Genomic DNA, 17,870 nt, shown 5'->3' on the forward strand with positions numbered 1-17,870 from the left:
TACTCTTCAGTCATGAGATAAATGTATATCCTATTATGGGCACCAGTGTGCAAACAGTTGTAAAACCAACTGTGTGTCTTTTCTGTCTTTGCAGCTTCTGACACCAGTCAAGCATGAATTTCTCTTCTAAAGAAGTTACATAATGTATTTGATGGTATTGGGGTGAGTCTTTATTACAGACCTAGCTCTATTTGTGTTACACACACATACAGACTGATAAAAAGAGTTAGGAAAAAAACAGCATTTAGTGTCTCAGCAAAGTTTTTGACACCACAGGCCACCATTACAGCTTAAGTGGGCCTTCACATAGATTCTCCAATTATCTGAAGCGAATAGATGATAAACAAAAGATCTGTATAGAGTGATAGAATGACACATGCCTACAAAGATGATGAAAAAAGTTATACAGTAAGATGAGCCATCCCTCTCCATATGCTGGCATTTTAGGATTGTGTTCTGTTAGAGGAAGATAGGTTAAATAAATACAAAGTTTCTCTGAGTGACCACCTTTTTCCTACAATGAAACATTTATGATGGGAGGGGTCTCTTACAGGACGTCCCCATCCATAGGGCACGAAGGGTAACGAATGGTTTGATAAGTTCAAAGTCATGAGCTCTCAACCCAGTTGAACCCACAGGGGAGATTTAGGACTGACTTGTGCTCTCCTCCTACATCATCACCATCAAAAAGATGAATGAATCTTTTGGAAGAATAGTCTTCATCCTCCAGTATAGTTCAGAGACTTGGACAATCAATGTCAAGGAGCACTGAAGCACATGTGGTGGCTCAACACCTTACTGAGGCACTTTATGCTGTTTTTTTCCTTTTTAGCCTGTATGTATGTGAAAATATGATTAACTAGCATGGCCCATCAGTTACTTGCAGTTGGAAATGTAATGTAATTGGTAGAGAGAGAGAGAGAGAGAGGGGGAACTTTGATTTTGATCATATGATTAATTTTTTTAATTTAGTTTTCAAATGTGTATTTGTACTCAGAGGTTTGTGTCTGTATACATTTTTTCAGGCAAACAGTTAACACTTATTAAATTTGAAAATGGCACAGTGACTCACGATGGAGAAAAAAAGTCAGGGGCCAGCAAAGTACTGGCAAAAGATACAGAAGAAAGGTGAGGAACAATCTGATGTTTTTGTTATATTGACAGCTGTTATTTATGTTCTTCTCCCAGTCCCATTTCAGCAGCTCCTTTGCTTCTGACAGCATTGCTTAACACGTTTCTATCTAAGAATATGATATTGTTTGAAATGACAGTTTACTAAGAATATTTATTTACTTGCCAATATATTAAGCACACACAAATAGAAAAAAAATGCAGTATAATACAAAAGCTTTTCAATAAAGCCTCCTTCATTCGGATTATACATGGTTTTATTGAAATTTAGAGGTCTTGATTTATTTTAATGTTCTATTCAATTCCTTTTGTTCATTTTGTATGCTGTAATTTGTGGTGCTGTTGAACTGTACTGAGTTTTACTGAGAGGTTTTACTAATATTTTGCACATCCCATTAATATGCATTATGGGTGATGTTTGGTAACTATTATTTCTCTCTATTTTCAGCTGAACAGAAAAGTAGTGGAGAACACAGGTAACAACTGTTCAAAAATTGAAAACATCAGCCCAGGTTACTCTGACACTTAGATGTCTGGTAATAATGTGTTTAGACTGACAGAAGTACTGGTGAGCCACGAACTCACCGATGCCGCTTTTTTTTTTTTTTTTTTTAAATGTTGTGTATGTGACTGATTACAACAAGACAACAAATCTGTAAGTGTATTACAATTGTTTTGTGGTTTGGGTTTCTAGAATCAACATTGAGGCAAGATGACTGCTGCACTGAAGGAGTACCTTCTTCTGCTACTCTTGAAGCTGAGGACTTTGCTGATCAGGAAAACCTGTCAATCATGGATTCTTGTGACGTTTGTAACTCCAATCACACATTGTCCCAGTGTTATGAACACACAACAGAGACACATCGCACTGGCCTTAATTCAGAATCAGAGAGTGAACTGTCTTTTCACCCACATACATTTGTCGAGGAATTTTTTGAGGAGGGGGCTTCAGATGCAAACTTCACATTTAAAATATCTGATGACCTATCATTTGAAGACAGCATAGAGCTTAACATAGAGGAGGGAACAGGACTCAAAAACTCAACAAACACTGGAGATGGTCCACTTTACAGAGATGCACCAATTTATGTTGCAGAGAGTCTGCTACTCATAATAACATTTGCAAACAGACACAAAATAACAGGAAAAGCGCTAAGTGACTTGCTCACACTAATCACTCTGCACTGCCCCTCCGACATCCAAACTGAATGTCTTCGAAATTTACAGAAATTCAAAACATTTTTGAAAACTCCTCTTCATCTTCTCTACTTTTGCACAGATATTGTAGTGCATGCCTTATGTCTGTTGAGAGTACAGACACTCACTGTAAATCCTGTGAAGCAAATGTGTTGATCGAGGGCTCAACTTCCTATTTCATTGAGGTTCCTATTGAAGAACAATTGAAGTCATTATTTGCTATGGAAAGTTTTGAGGAAAAACTAAAGTTCAGGTTTAATAGACAGAAAAAGTGTCATGACAGTATCGAGGAAATATACGATGGAGAAGTTTAGCAGAAATTAACAACTTGCAATGGGCCTCTCAGTGATCAGAGAAACATTTCTTTAACTTGGAACACAGATGGCATACCCATTTTCAAGTCCTCAAAGTTTTCTGTTTGGCCTTTTTATTGTGTCATAAATGAGTTAAGTTTTGTTCAACGCACAAAACGAGAAAACATGATATTTACAGGTCTTTGGTTTGGGGACTCAAAGCCATCAATGTTGACATTCCTGGAACCACTGTGCGACACTCTAAACAAAATTGAAAAAGATGGAATTTATGTTCAATTTACAGGAGCTCAAGAACCTTTCATATGCAACCACCATTTTTGATTAGATTCCCTCGCTCTGTGGCTTTTCACAGAATGTTCTTTAAAGCGTCTGAGTATCGGTCCATTTTATTGTTTTTAGGGCCAGTTTTATCCCGGGGCATTCTTGCAGGCCTATACTTTAACCACTTCCTGCTCCTTAGTGAGCCTATCTTCATTTTTCTGATGGAGTCAATAACGCCAGCACAAATAGATCATGCTGAAAAACTGCTGTGGAATTTCTGTTCTCAGATGAGTGGCCTTTATGGAGAACGATACATGACAGCCAATATGCACTTGCTTGTTCATCTAGCAGATAGTGTAAGATCTCTTGGACCTATGTGGACACACTCTTGTTTTTACTTTGAAGACAAAAATGGGCACTTACTTCGTCTTATACATGGGACCCAAAATATACCTTTCCAAATGGTGAATGCTGTAAAGATTATACAATGTCTCCCTAGCTTCACACAAAACACAAAACTGAAAACTGCAGCCTCTGAGTTTTCGGCCAGAATGACAAGTGATAGTAGTTATCAAGCAAGTAATGTTGTCAGCACTGTGTCGATGATTGGGGCATCATTCAGTCTATGCCTTGAAGCTGATGATGTGTCTCTTGTGGAACAAGGTCAGTAGTTGCATTTGAAAGTATTTTGGGAAAGTTGATGTTTATTGATTTGTCCTCAATGCCTGGTATCGTGTTTACTGCACATTTCCCCAACAGACTTGAAAAGGACTGAACATATTTTCAAGTCAAATTCTCGTCATATTCTGAAGAGAAGAGTCTATGATTTTTGCAACTAGTTCTAATTTCCTATTGAAAATGAGAAGTCTAAGTTGATTAACATGACATATGTGATGCCATACAGAAACAAATACTAGTGATCTCGCAGTGGTATTATTGTAGCCTTATCTGTTGTCACAAATAAAAGGTCACTTCTGGGTCCTGTATGATAAGATAAAAAACATCTAAATATACTACATTTACACCAGTTCTAAGATTTTGGCCCATTTTGCTTTTATACAACTAATACTGTCTTGTCAAGATCACTGCATTACAAAAAAGTGATAATTTTATGAACTTGAAAGACACTTGAAGCTGAGTGATATTAATGTCAGACTAACTGGTTTTCACCCTCATTACTAATTAGCTTTTTTTCTATGTCTATTTGTCCTATTCAAGAGCAATTAATATTGATAGATTATTGATTTTGTCATATGCTGTGAAAAATATTGTTAAATTTGCTTTTGTATGCATTATGGAAACCCAATTTTCACCATGTAAATATCAAATCATCTGTTTAAAATGTTAGGAATTTGTTTTTCATCATGGACAAGCAATAAATGTCATTACAATGGGCAAGTTGAGTTCATTTTTTATTTTTAAAGAATAAATCTGGATGACATTCAGAGAGCCCAGAGGAAAAGAAAACTAGAAAAGAGCTCTCAAAAATGTCTCATGCATTGCTCCTAGACAACAGTGTGAAACCAAAACAAGATTATGGCTTCTCATGTTTTTCTCCTGAGAAAATGCCTCACAAAATCTCAAATTAGTCTCCTTTTGAGTTTTAAAATAGATCTCATCAAGCTCTGAAATAAGTCTGAAAAAAAAAGTCAATTTTGACCCAGAAAAATAAAAAGTTGCAAGGTCGACGGGAAGACAACACAAGGGTTAAATAAAGAAAAAGTAGACAAAGAAGGAGGCTTGCTGTAGTGCGGAGCCTTTTTGATCCCTGCAGCTACCGTAGTGTAGCAGTATGAGTTGAACTCCTAACTACCTGCCGCTCTTTTGTAGTGTTGACGAACTGACCGAAGAGCCGGTTAATTAACCCGACTCGTGTCACTGAACCGGGAGACTTGAGTGCCATACGTCAATGAACCGACTCACTCCTGTTTTTTTTCTTTTACTTCATTCGTGCCGTTGTGTGTGTAGCTGGTATTCTTCTGCTACTGTGTGTGTAGTAATCTAGCTCATTAGCGCCTCCACTGGAGTGGTGGTGGTAGAATCCATAACTACCTAGACCGCGCACCAGGCTACTGAAAGAGACTGTAACCGTGGCTAATGCATGAGTCATGTAATCAAACGGGTGTCTAGGTTCTCGGCAAGTTTGAGTTACCGATAGCAGAAGCCTTTATGTCTCGTGCATTTTAGAATTGTGTTCATGGAAATTCATAGGCTACATTACCAAGGGGAAAGTATATCACATACAAATACACATAATGTTATCTTGGTAGTTATGTTAAAGTGATGGTTCGGAGTAATTTACCCTAAGGTCCTTTGCACCATGACCTCGAGCCAAACACCCCCCCAGAAGCTTTTTTCACCTGGGTCTAACATTGGGCGAGTTAGCGTAGAGTAGTGTTAGCCGCTGAATAGCTTAGCGCAGGGGCTAATGGACCCACGTTTGTATCTCTTAAATGACCCCACTAATAATGCCCGAAATGATACCAAACGTCTACAGTAGTACATATAGGTTATGCACTCATAAAACGATGGATTGTAAAGTTTGTAAGTACACCAGAAGTTTATTTAAATAACACTTGCCTGCTGGCTTCTGCTCTCTGCTGTTGCTGCTGCTGCTGTAAGACGAGTGCTTAGGGACGTCTACAAATTACAACACCGAAAAGAGATGCAACAAAAATATTTTTTAATTTAACTTATTTTTTAAAGTAAGTGCTGTAATATAACTAGCATGAGACAAGTAATAATTGAGGTAAGTTTGGAGACATTACCTTATTTAATTATTAAATTAATAAATATTTTTGTTGTATCTCTTTTCGGTGTAGTAATTTGTAGACGGCCCTAAGCACTCGTCTAACTGCAGGTAGCAGCAGCAGCAGAGAGCAGAAGAGAGCAGGCAAGTGTTCATAAACTTCTGGTGTACTTACAAACTTTCCAATCGTTTTATGAGTGCATAACCTATATGTACTAGTGTAGAAGTTTGGTATCATTTCGGGCATTATTACACTCTTAAAACTGCTGGGTTAAAAATAACCCAACTTGGGTTATTTTGGTAACCCAGCGCTGGGTCCAATATGGACCGATCCAACGCTGGGTTGTTTTAACCCAGCAGGGTTGGGTTATGGCTTTGACCCAGCATGTTGGGTTATATTTTCTACCCAAAAATGGGTTAAAATGACCCATGTTGTTGGGTTAATACTACTCAAAATGGGTTGGAAAAATACAACCCACCTTCTGGGTTATCTGTATTTTTTTTTTCACTAGATGTTTTGCATTATGAAATGTATTGATGAAATTATGAAATAATCACGCACATAACATTTCAGCATTTTGTTTTTATTGCTACAAGCCAAATATATCACTTAAGACAAAATTAAACAGTTCAATACATTTCAGTTAACATTACAAGTTGTATAAAAGAATACAAGATTTTATAAGCTGTGGAACCGAAAAACTGAGCTGTTAGGAACACAAAACTGGATATAGACGTGAGGAATCAGCAGAGAGATCGTTACGTTTGCAGCAAGCATTTAATTAAGTAAAATATCCAGATGTCAGTTTTAGACTAACTACAGTCTGTAAGGTAAGCTAACTGTATCCACTTTTGTCTTCATAAAAGCTGAAGTTTTTCGGTTTGGCAGCTTCTTAAAACTTCTTCACAATGTTGGTAGTGAATATCATCACACAGCATCTTTTAAAAATGTTTGTTTTTTGCTAGCAGATGGAATAAAGAGTAAACTTTCACACAATTAGAGATGCACCGATTGACCGGCCGGTGACCGGAATCATTAACATCAAGCAACATGAGCGCACCGCCGCTCAATCAGCTGTTTATGAAATGTCATAAAGTCGTAATTATACACAGCTCTGCAGAGTAGTCTGCTCTACTGATCTCAGCCGCTCTCTCTCTCCTGAGGCTGAACAACTGGAACATGAAAACCTCACTCACGCAGGTTCCATGAAATATGACAGCTACAGTTTATTGGAAAATAGTGTCGGGCACACTGACTTTGATGAATTTAATGTTTATCAAATGAGACAAGAAGCTAACGTTAGCAAACACTGCGGTCCCTCTGCCGCATCAAAAAACAAAGAAAAAAAAAGAGACGCTGTATTTCTCCGACACGCTGTATCAACGTTACCGTTTAAAACACTTTCCAAGTTAGCGGGGATGTATACCGCTCCAAACCAACATTAAAAACGTAGTAATCTTCCTTCAGAGTTTAGTTTTGTTTCTAAACTATGTGTAAAATGAGCGGTGACATTAAATCATCTGTGTGACGTTTATGTTTTCAGGTAACTTTACTGTTTACGTTGTGAGAAGGAGGAAATGGTTCTAACATTTCACTTTAGATGTGTGTGAATGTCACCAGGAGTCATTTATATAGTTATATTTTATAGTGATCCATTATCTGTTCAAAAAATTTTCTATAAAAAAAAAAATAGAAAATAAATATTTGTGTGTGCTGGAAAGTCGTTAGAAAATATGAAATTGGAATCGGCTAAAATCGATATCGGCAGATCAAACTCAATGAAAAATTGGAAATTTGAAACAGCCTAGTAAGTTGAAATCGGTGCATCTCTACTTATTACATCATTAAACGGACAAAATAGTCACAATTTCTCAAACTTCATGCATTGAACTATCAACTAGCAATCTGAGCTCTCATTAATTTGACAGTGTTTGATTCATGTCCTGGTATCTGAAAGACGGTAGTCTAGATGAACTCCCAAAATTTAACACAAAGTTGACATTGAACAACAATCCCAGCACCACAACACAACATTTTATTTTGTAAGATTCTAGCTCACCATGCCTGGAGTGTCCACTAAGCATGGAAACTCTGTGATAATGTCTACCATTGATGTAGTCCCAGTGATGGGATCCACTGTGCCCTATGGATGGTAGTCTCCAGCATGTGTTGGCCAACCTGGGACTGTGGCCAGATGTTGTTCTTCAGTCACTCCGTCAACTGGAGTTCTAGTTGGTTCTGTGATGAGCAGAGAAATGAATAAGTTCTACCAAGCTGTGACATATTAAGATATCTAATGTTTTAATAGAGTGGGCCGGTTTCCCATACAAGAATCAAGCCTAGCCCTAGACTACAAGAACAATTAAATGAACAGTTATGTAAAAAGTTTAATCTCTGTATATGAAACTGGCCCATATAGTTCAAATAAGAAGTACTTGTTATGTTGCAAACAGGAGAGAGGATAAGTCAAATCCACTTCTAAATGCATCAACATGAATAGGATTGAAATGGAGGAGCCAGACATCTTGCTGTACCTGGTAAAATGACTCGGGTGTCTTGTGGCACTTGTGATGTTAAATGTACTCGTCTGCCAGAGTGGAGTCTTTTTCAGACATTACGGAGATGCTCTTCCAGAAAGCCTGTTGCCCGGTTTATGCCCTCTCCCTGGGGTGAACCATGCGTCGTCCTAAAGTTTAGAAGTAAACAAAAATGATAAAAAAAAAAAAAAAAAGAATTCAAACACATTAGGTAATAACTAAGCCAGAAGCAACTCTGAAATTAAGAGCTGAAGTTAAAATTAGGATAAAGCTGAGCCAATAATAGCATAGCTCTTGCCTTACATGTCCTGCCTGATTCTGCACAAAAAGCTCAAACTTGGTTGACGTTGTCTTTCTAAAGATGATCGTATTGTGTTGCAACTTATGTTGTAAGGTTTAAGCCCATGTTTTTTAGGGTAACTCCCTTCACTTTACCGCCAGTAGGCTATCAACACATGAAGCCACCTTGTCTTGAGAAGCTTGTGGTTTTGTTGTTCACTTTTAACTCACTTTGCATTATCTTTTTATCTCTTTTTCCTCTTGCACTCATAAATGCTACTCTCACCGCTCGCTTTCCTTCTGCGGCCACACTGTCCCTGATTTAAGGCACCTGCCACACTACTCTCATAACAGGAGGGGGTTGCGATTAACCCCCATATTACGTGATACACTGCTTTCTCACCAACCATCGCAGCCCTAGCAGGGATTGTCACATTTGCTTTAGGTCAGTTCATTATTGTGTGGTTAAAAACTTCCATAGCCTGTGCCTCGACAGTCCCTCAGGCATGGAAACTGATCCACAATTGATGATGCCAGCATAGCCTTTGCACCTGAAGATGGACTTGACAACAATATGCATTTTATTAACATTTAACACTACCACAATATATTGACAGTTTTTTTTACAGTAATTATGAAAAAAATAATATAAAATAAAAAAATAAATCAAGATTGCACTAACTGATCCCAGATCAAAGGGATGAGATAAGTAGTTTTGATGCAGTTCACATTAGTGAAGAACTAGCCCACAACTTAAAAATAATAAAATAATCTGTGTGTGAAAAATACTTACTTCTCTCCAAAGCACACAACTAGTGGGACACAAGTATCCGGACCATGGCACGTCTTTCATTATTTATGTGATTCGGTTCCTCAGGACCACTAACCATGCATTTCCCATCAGCTGTCTTAAGGATCTCATACGGATATTCTATAAAAATGATTAATGAACAGAGAAAGAAAGTATACACATATATATGAATATCATGACTATGCCTCTGACTTACATCAAAATTGTCCAATCAAAGTGAAGCTTTTAAAAAAGCTTCTCACTCAATTAAAAAATAAGTTATTCAAGATTAAATTACCATGAACTTACAAATGTTGCTCCTTGTTCCAAAGAAGCTCTGTGTTGCTCTGAAGGCAGCCGGTTCGGGGAAGAAAGAAATAAAGAAAAAAAAAAGAAATAACAGCTTCATTACCAGGTTCCATTCCACAAAATCAATATTTTGTATTGCTTAGTATACATACTAGTTGATATAACTTTTCCACAGCAATATCAAGTCTGATTATAGATCATATTACTAAGATGAGTTGCAATAAATAAAGTAGCATAAGTCATGACCTGCCACCACTGCTAAAAAAGAAATCCTAAAGGAAACACAGTAATCTACAACAGAACTAATGCAGCCCAGCATAGTGAAGTATAGGCAGTACAGACTGTAGCATCCCTGAAATGATTTGTCACTTTCAAGACTACAAATCAACACAAAAACAGCAAAAAATAATCAGTAAAAAATCTTAAAACGCAACTTTGTCCATCCTATTTAAGCATGTGTCACCCAAGATACTGTAATACATATTTCCATAGTACAGCATTTTCTTCAGACCAAAGGTTACAAAGTCTAGGGATGATATTCAACTGTTAAAAAGACTGAATTTGAGTATAAGCCGACAATAGTAGCTGCTACTGCTAAGTTTAGTTCAACATTAGTCTCGCTTTGCCAGACCATCTACTTAATGAAAATGTAGCTACAGCTTATCCATATTAAGCGTCACGTTACACAATACACTTACATTCAAATATGCGCTAATATTGTAGAAACAAAACCGTCTCGTTATACTTCTAATTATTGTAAAATAACGCTAGCTTGATTTTATGCTGACTCACTTGAGGCTAGGCTAACGTTAGCTAACATTACCTTAGCTACATATTAACAATACAGAAATACACCTAAACACAAACATACCTCGTAACTGTTAGGCTGCTTAACACGTAGGAGGGGGCAAGTCTCTACTTTATCATTGTCCTCTTTTGCGTTATTATCAGGTTTTATAAAAAGTCCGAGAGCTCAGGCCATAACGCTAACGCTAACGTTCCTATTTGCCTCCGTCATCTTCACTGTCAAGTGCGTCAATCAATCATGACGTTCGGGATGCTAAATAATACTCATAACGTTAATGTTATATAGTTAATTCCGTGTAAGGAGTAATGTGTGTTTACAGTTAGGAACCAAAATAGCAATATAGAGATTTACTAGCTAACGTTAAAGGAGAGGCAATTAGCTAGCTAGCTACAACATAAGTTTTAAACTCTTGAGCCAACGGCTAATTGTTAACGTTAATGTCTTTATAGCTCGCTGTCTAAAGGGAACTAACGTTATGGTTAACCATACAGAGAGCTAAGTTAATGCTAACTGAATGTCTTTCAGGTCACACTATCATTAAAATTGTCTGGCTATAATAACCTATTTGTATTGTTTTACCGTCTGAAACTGATCACTTACCGGCAGCTATGGTCGTTGACGTCCTGGCGCCTTCTGTCCAAAAATGGCGGAAGAACGAGCCTCGCTTCCATTTAACCCATTGTGTTGGGTCACAATCTTTGACCCAACGTTGGTTTAAATCTACCCAACCCATAACCCAACAGCCTTAACCCAGCAATTGGGTTATTAAAATAACCCAGCGTTTTTTAGGGTGTAGTGGAGTCATTTACCAGATACAAACATGGGTCCATTAGCCCCTGCGCTAAGCTATTCAGCTGATAACGCTACTCTACGCTAACTCTCCCAATGTTAGACCCAGGTGAAAAAAGCTTCTGGGGGGGTGTTTGGCTCGAGCTCATGGTGCAAAGGACCCTAGGGTGAATTACTCCGAACCATCACTTTAAGTTAAATGTTAGAAGTGAATGTTGCTACATGGTAGTTAGACTCATGAGGAGACCGCCCATCAGGGTACCGAATGTAACCGTGGCCTGTGCGTGAGTCTAGTGTCGGTCAGTATGAGTGTGTAAATAGTATGTCAAGACCGAATCCGCAACCACCCGAGTCTTCCGCGGTGTCTTGGTTCCTGGCGGGGGGCCTCCACACTCATTTTCACTGTTATTTTGTTGCCGTTATTTATTATATACTGAGCACTTGTAGATCTTCGGTTGGCGGGTCCTCCTTCACCTTACCGGTTGAACGCCGTGAATGAAAAGCGAGTAACATTGATAGCTGCTGCGGTTTGCATGCTCGGAGCTGCCTCCCTCTGGGTCTACTAAGACTCTGCTTGAACGGAACCGGGCTGAACGGAACCAGGCTGAAGCCGCCGGAGATCCCTGTTAGCTGCTTAGCACTTCAACTACTGGCTGCTGTTTTGCCTAAGAAGGCTTTTGCCGAGACTGCTGCTGTCCTTTAAAATTCCTGAGTATCGTAACCATTGCTGCACGTCTGTGTTGCCTCCACGGCTGGGCCAATGTCTGAGCCACCTGTTTTACATGAGCCATTGTTTTAAATGGATGAATGTAGCTGAGGGGTTTGGCTCCCTACATTAATTTGGTTGATTTAGTTGTTTCTTTCTTTACTTTCTTTCTTTCTATTTTTCAAGTTAAAAGTTATAGTCATATTTTCCTTTCTATTCTTTAGTGAGTTTTCTACTTAAAGCTTGAGTTTCTTTGGTTATGTTATTGTGCTAATTATAATTTTTGTTTTGTTTCTTTTGAGTTTATTGCAGTCTTTTCTTTGGAATTCTTGTTTTGTTCGGCCTCCTGGAGCCACTAAGTGGTTTTGGCCTTTATATTGTAATATAATAAATTTATATTTTATATTTATATATTCTTTTTTGTGGTCTGAACCCCTTTCATTGTTGGTTTTCCAATTCTCCCCCCCATTTTTAGTTGCTGAGAGCCGAAGGTGGTGGTGTTTGTGTCTGGGTGGTGGTATTTCCTTCCCTGTTTGCTGTGTCTCCCCGTTTTCACTGTTGTGTTTTTTTTTGTGTGTTCACGGGTGACTTTCCCTGGGATCCCCCTTACTGCCCTCGTACCCCCCTTCTCCGCCACTGGTAAGCCTCAGCACAATTATTTTCCCCCTTTTTGGTCAGTCGATTGCTTTTAACTTTATTGATTTTTATTGAAATAAAAATGTATTCGTTTGAAAATTGAACCTTGTCTCTGACCTTAAATATATCAATAATCTTACAATTGGAAGTAAAATCATTGATTAGTAAGTTATCTCATTCTCTGGGTGAAATTCCCAGGGTGGCGTTGTCGGTGTTTTTGAGGTGGGCTTCATCTAGAATACCACCTCTGTTCTGTCAGCTCTCGTGCCGCCACAGCTTAGATTCTGTTTGGATTTATGAAAGGTAAGCCGAGTTCCAGATCACAATAGCTGCATCTCATGTCGCTTGCCTTCTCGAATGTGACCTCGACCAGCTAAGTCGCATTATTAAATGTATTTAATTTAATGTTATGTTTGTTGTATTTCAAATTTTTTACTATTTCAGAGATTCTCATTTTTACTTTGATTTGTTTTCTACTTCTTGAGTTTTGAACTGTCAACTACTGCTTCTTTGTGTTTTTGTGCACTTGACGCAAATCAAATAAATGAATAAGATGTGTGTTTTGTATGTTTGTGAGATAGATAGATAGATAGATAGATAGATAGATAGATAGATAGATAGATAGATAGATAGATAGATAGATAGATAGATAGATAGATAGATTACGGTGGCCGGGAAGTGCAAAGCAACATTACAAAGAATGAAACACTTTTACAAAGCTCGAGACAAATTTACATTTTGGAAAACAAATTTACATTTTAGAAAACAAATTAACATTTTAGAAAACAAATTTACATTTTAGAAAACAAATTTACATTTCGGAAAACAAATTAACATTTTAGAAAACAAAACAACATTTTAGAAAACAAATTTACATTTTAGAAAACATATTTACATTTTAGAAAACAAACTAACAGGACGCAAAACACTTTTACAAGCATTGACATATATACAATGGACCAATAGACCCCATTGGTCTGGACGGAGACCAGTGAAGGATATTAGAAGCACTTTTCCGGTGATCTCTTGCTTTACTTCGCAGCCTCCAACTGACAGAGACAACGTAGATGTGACGTGAGCAACGTGTCTGAAAGTGTGAAGTCTTCTGGTAGCTGTGCCGAGAGAAATCTCAATCATTCCCAATCTTACAGAGACTGAGAGTGTAGGTATATGTAAGGAGATAACATAGACACAGGCTAACTATTGCTAACTAACATACTAGTTAACATTAGTAATGAAAACTAAACAGCTAATGGGAGTCGAAACTGCCTGTGAGCTTCTCCTGTACTATACGGTAATTCCTCTACTGTGTGACAGTAAGTCTCGTGGTTATGACACAATCGTTAGCTTATTTTTACAAAAGCGTCTGCTACGGAGCCATAACGTGAGGTACAAGGTAATGAAGCCTTTTATACATTGTCGTGTTTCTTTGGAACTAAACAACGGACAAATAGAGTCTTTAAACGCTTCAGATGTAAAGTTATTTGCAGTCAAGTGACGTAAAAAAAAAAAGGCGGTCAGTGTAATGCTAACAAGAGGTGATCGCTTTGTAGCAACAAAATGGCGCCATCGGAGGTTCGCGTTCTGAAGCGAAGCTTACCCCCTTGTTTACAAGTCCCGAAACAAATTTACAAATGACAGATTCTTCACGGAAAGGGAATTTACCACATACCGGAAGTGACACGGAAGTGATGAGGTGTTGTATACATGTTGCCTTGACTACGGCAGTTCATTGGGGATCAAATGCGTCAATAGAGGCACTCCTCTTTAATGCATCAGCGTCAATGTAGGCAAAGGTCTAACGGAAATAAAATCACTATAAATCGTCAAAATCTCATGCGATGTTCTAGTTTTTTTAAACAAAAAGACAAAGAGACTAATTAATGTGTTAATACAAAGAATATTTATTATAATCACTTGAAAGATAGGAGTACAAACGGAAACTTCACCCTTCTGAACTAAGAGTTTCTGCTTCAAAGTGAAGTTTAAACAGACTGAAATGTCCAGGCTCACTCCTCCACTATTGATTCATTTATTTCTGTGTGTAATTATTTAAAGTCATGTTTCGCCATCCACTGACAGTCCGAGTCCCGCCAGACTCCCTTTAGAAAACATGTGATTTAGACTTCAGCAGGCTGTGACAGTCCGCTCCGCTGAGTCCTGGTTCTGGTTCTCCCGGGCTTCCCTTGCCTCCAGCGGGCCCAGCAATACGGCCTGGTCTCCAGCTGCATGGTGTCGGTTTTGGCTCCCAGGAGCGGGCAGTGAGCTCCAGATCCTGCAGCCGCAGACGGACTCAGCTGCCCCCCCGCTGTAGCTTCTATCCAGCCGCGGCTGTCAACACGTTCCCTGTTGCTCCAATGTTTCCGTCAGGTCCGCGTCTTTTAAAAACTCCAAACACCGACCACACGTAAAGTCACCATAAACTTAATTCAAGCCATATACTAACAACAACAACACTGAGCTCACCAACAACACCTTCATCACTTCTGTGTCACTTCCGGTATGTGGTACATTCCCTTTCCGTGAAGAATCTGTCATTTGTAAATTTGTTTCGGGACTGGTAAAATTGTTTTGCGTCTTGTTAATTTGTTTTCTAAAATGTAAATTTGTTTTCTAAAATGTAAATTTGTTTTCTAAAATGTTAATTTGTTTTCTAAAATGTTAATTTGTTTTCTAAAATGTTATTTTGTTTTCTAAAATGTTAATTTGTTTTCCAAAATGTTAATTTGTTTTCCAAAATGTAAATTTATCTTGAGCTTTGTAAAAGTGTTTCATTCTTTGTAATGTTGCTTTGCACTTCCCGGCCACCATAGATAGATAGATGGATAGATAGATTTGGTGTCACACTTAGACTAAGTTTTAGAAACAATTTTTTTTTTCTTTTTGATAATAATCGGTCTAATATAAACATAAACATTAACTTCACCTTTAGACGAACAACAAAAACAGCTGACATCTTACATTTACACTCCAATATAAAAAATTGGTCTTCTGTTTGACACTTTAATAGAAAAAGGGAAACAAACTACCATCATCTTTAATTTGGTTCTTTGTTTTCTCAGAGCTCTGAAAATTCATTTAAATATTTGTCTTTCTTCAAACGTGTATTTTAATCATATCTTCCTGGGGTTTTTTTCTTCTTCAAATTAGCCTAAAACAGTTCCGGACTTTTATTTTGAAGCTCAGCAACTGGAACACTTCCGGACTTTTATTTTGAAGCTCAGCAACTAATCTGCACCGGAAGCTATAGTCTTCACTGCGACTAACTTCACTCTTTGAACAAGATGGTGTCTAGCAGAAACGTGTGTGTAGAGTCTCTTTGTTGTGTTGAGAGAGAGGTAAAATGTGTAAAGTCCAGATGCTGAGAGCGTTGGTGGAGCAGCGACTAACTGCGGCTGCTGAAGAGATATTTGGGCTGTTTGAAAGAACGATAGCAGAGTACGAGGAGGAACTTTGTCGTTCAAAAGAGGAGAACGAGCGACAACGGGAGCTACTGGACGCTGTTTACAACCCTCAGCTTCGGTTACACAGAGCAGGTTTGGTCATTAAACCTTCACTTGATATTTCTCTACTTCCTGTGATCTCTTCTCTCAGCAACGATATCACAGGAAGTATTTAAATAAGCATTTGTTCATAAGATTTATTATAATCTTCGCTCTTTAACAGGCCTTCGTCAAACCCACCAGACTCCATGTAAATAATCTGTACTTTTATCATCGTAAAACACACTGTATTCAAAGTGGACAGAAACTAAATAAAACTATCAAAAGCCGTCTTGGTTTGTCTTTTCACTGTTCCAACAATCACCACTCTGGTTTGGTTGAAATAAACTCTTAATTCACGCATTTACATGTGGGAATGTGCTGGCTCTATACACGCTGAAAGTACTGATCATTTACATTCACGAGTGTGGTGGGTTTGGTGATGGGGATTTTGGGGTTTTCTTTTACTTTTTAAATCCAGTGTTTTTTACTCTTGCATGTTTTTTATACTTGATTGATTCATTTTGTACCCTCTGGACACCTTCGTGGCAAAAAATGTACACGCACACAAAAACTGATATTAAATCATCATATATCAATATGTTTTTCTGCTTTTTTTCATAAATCACTTAAACAACTTCTAACTTGCTCAAAACTACCAAACATTCAATCATTTAAATGATTATAACCCTTTAAATGCCAGTTTAATTCTTAAAGTAATTTATTATTTATGAAAAACCCAACAGAACATTAATTATTTTCCATAAAATAAATCGTAGGGGAATGGGGCTTTGGTGGTGATTAGAGTCTTGGATATGTCAAAGATTATTAACAAAACTGATTTGATTGCATTAGTATTTTTTATGTAGTTCCAGATACTCCCTCTGGACACTTTCGTGGACAAAAATGCCTTGTTGTCTTCCATTATAACATGTTTTGACCTCACTGCCTTTACAGTATAAAACCATGCATTCTGTAACGACGTTTTCGCCTGCAGGATTGCACCTAAATGAAATATATATATCAGTAATAAACACAACCTCAATTATCATCATTGGTTTTGAGATGTTACCTGCTGTGAATACCTTGTCTATAGGCTACAGTATTGTGGCATAGTATCAGGACATCCTGGCTAGTGTCTGTCGCGCACGGCTAGGGGCGAATGGCCGGATGATTGGCCTGTTTGGGAGAAAGTCCAGGGCTGTTTTTTAGCCCCAGTCCGTCCCTGCCTCCAACTCTCAACTAGCGTTCTCACACGGCTCTTTTGCTGCTCTCCGACACAGAGACCATGCGGCTGACAAGTGACTGACACGAGGGTTCACTCCTCGTTACGCTAAGGAACCAAGAATGGTCACCGATGCACCAGAGTGGCCATCCAGTCTCTGAGAGAGAGAGAGACAGACCTACTAACTGAATGCGGAAAAATCCTCACATTTTAGAAATGATCCAAAGAGTTCTGTCAATCACCTAAGTGTTTAATTGGCCAATCATTTCAGCTGGAATTTTAGGCCTATATATTGTTTGCTTGTTTCATTTATAATGAAACTTAGATTGTTCAATCTAGACCTAAATGTGTTTTGTGTGCAGAAATCTTAATGTGTAAAGTAACTAGTAACTAAAGTAGAACGTGGCATGAAAAGACAAGTAAAGTAAAAGTACCTCAACATTTGGACTGAAGTACAGTAATGGAGTAAATGTACTAAATATGTACATATTGCATAATCCTACCTTTTTAGAATTTTTTTGTTCTTGATTTTCTGTCAGAGAAGTCCTTAATGAGGCCGGTAAAATCCAATTTAATTTTTAATGGACATCAGAGACAGGTGATTGAGTCGATTTTGGCCCATCGTGGATCAGAGTCTATTTTTAATTAGTCCCAGT

At 38.0% G+C, this 17,870-nt stretch overlaps 1 protein-coding gene and 1 long non-coding RNA gene across 2 annotated transcripts in view; one reads left to right on the plus strand and one right to left on the minus strand.

The window, feature by feature from the left end:
- LOC114559231 (zinc finger protein 709-like) overlaps window positions 1-17,870 on the plus strand; it is a 196,203-nt gene that overhangs the window by 173,056 nt on the left and 5,277 nt on the right. The gene's annotated exons all lie outside the window — the stretch shown is intronic.
- On the minus strand, window positions 7,370-9,626 carry LOC114559233 (uncharacterized). The gene is made up of 4 exons (XR_003693041.1): window positions 9,569-9,626; window positions 9,263-9,400; window positions 8,188-8,339; window positions 7,370-7,891 (listed from the first exon to the last, which is right to left on the minus strand). It is a non-coding gene; the product is annotated as an uncharacterized LOC114559233 (long non-coding RNA).

The sequence above is a fragment of the Perca flavescens genome, chromosome 7 (genome assembly GCF_004354835.1).
Source record: "Perca flavescens isolate YP-PL-M2 chromosome 7, PFLA_1.0, whole genome shotgun sequence".
In the NCBI taxonomy this organism is placed as follows: domain Eukaryota; kingdom Metazoa; phylum Chordata; class Actinopteri; order Perciformes; family Percidae; genus Perca; species Perca flavescens.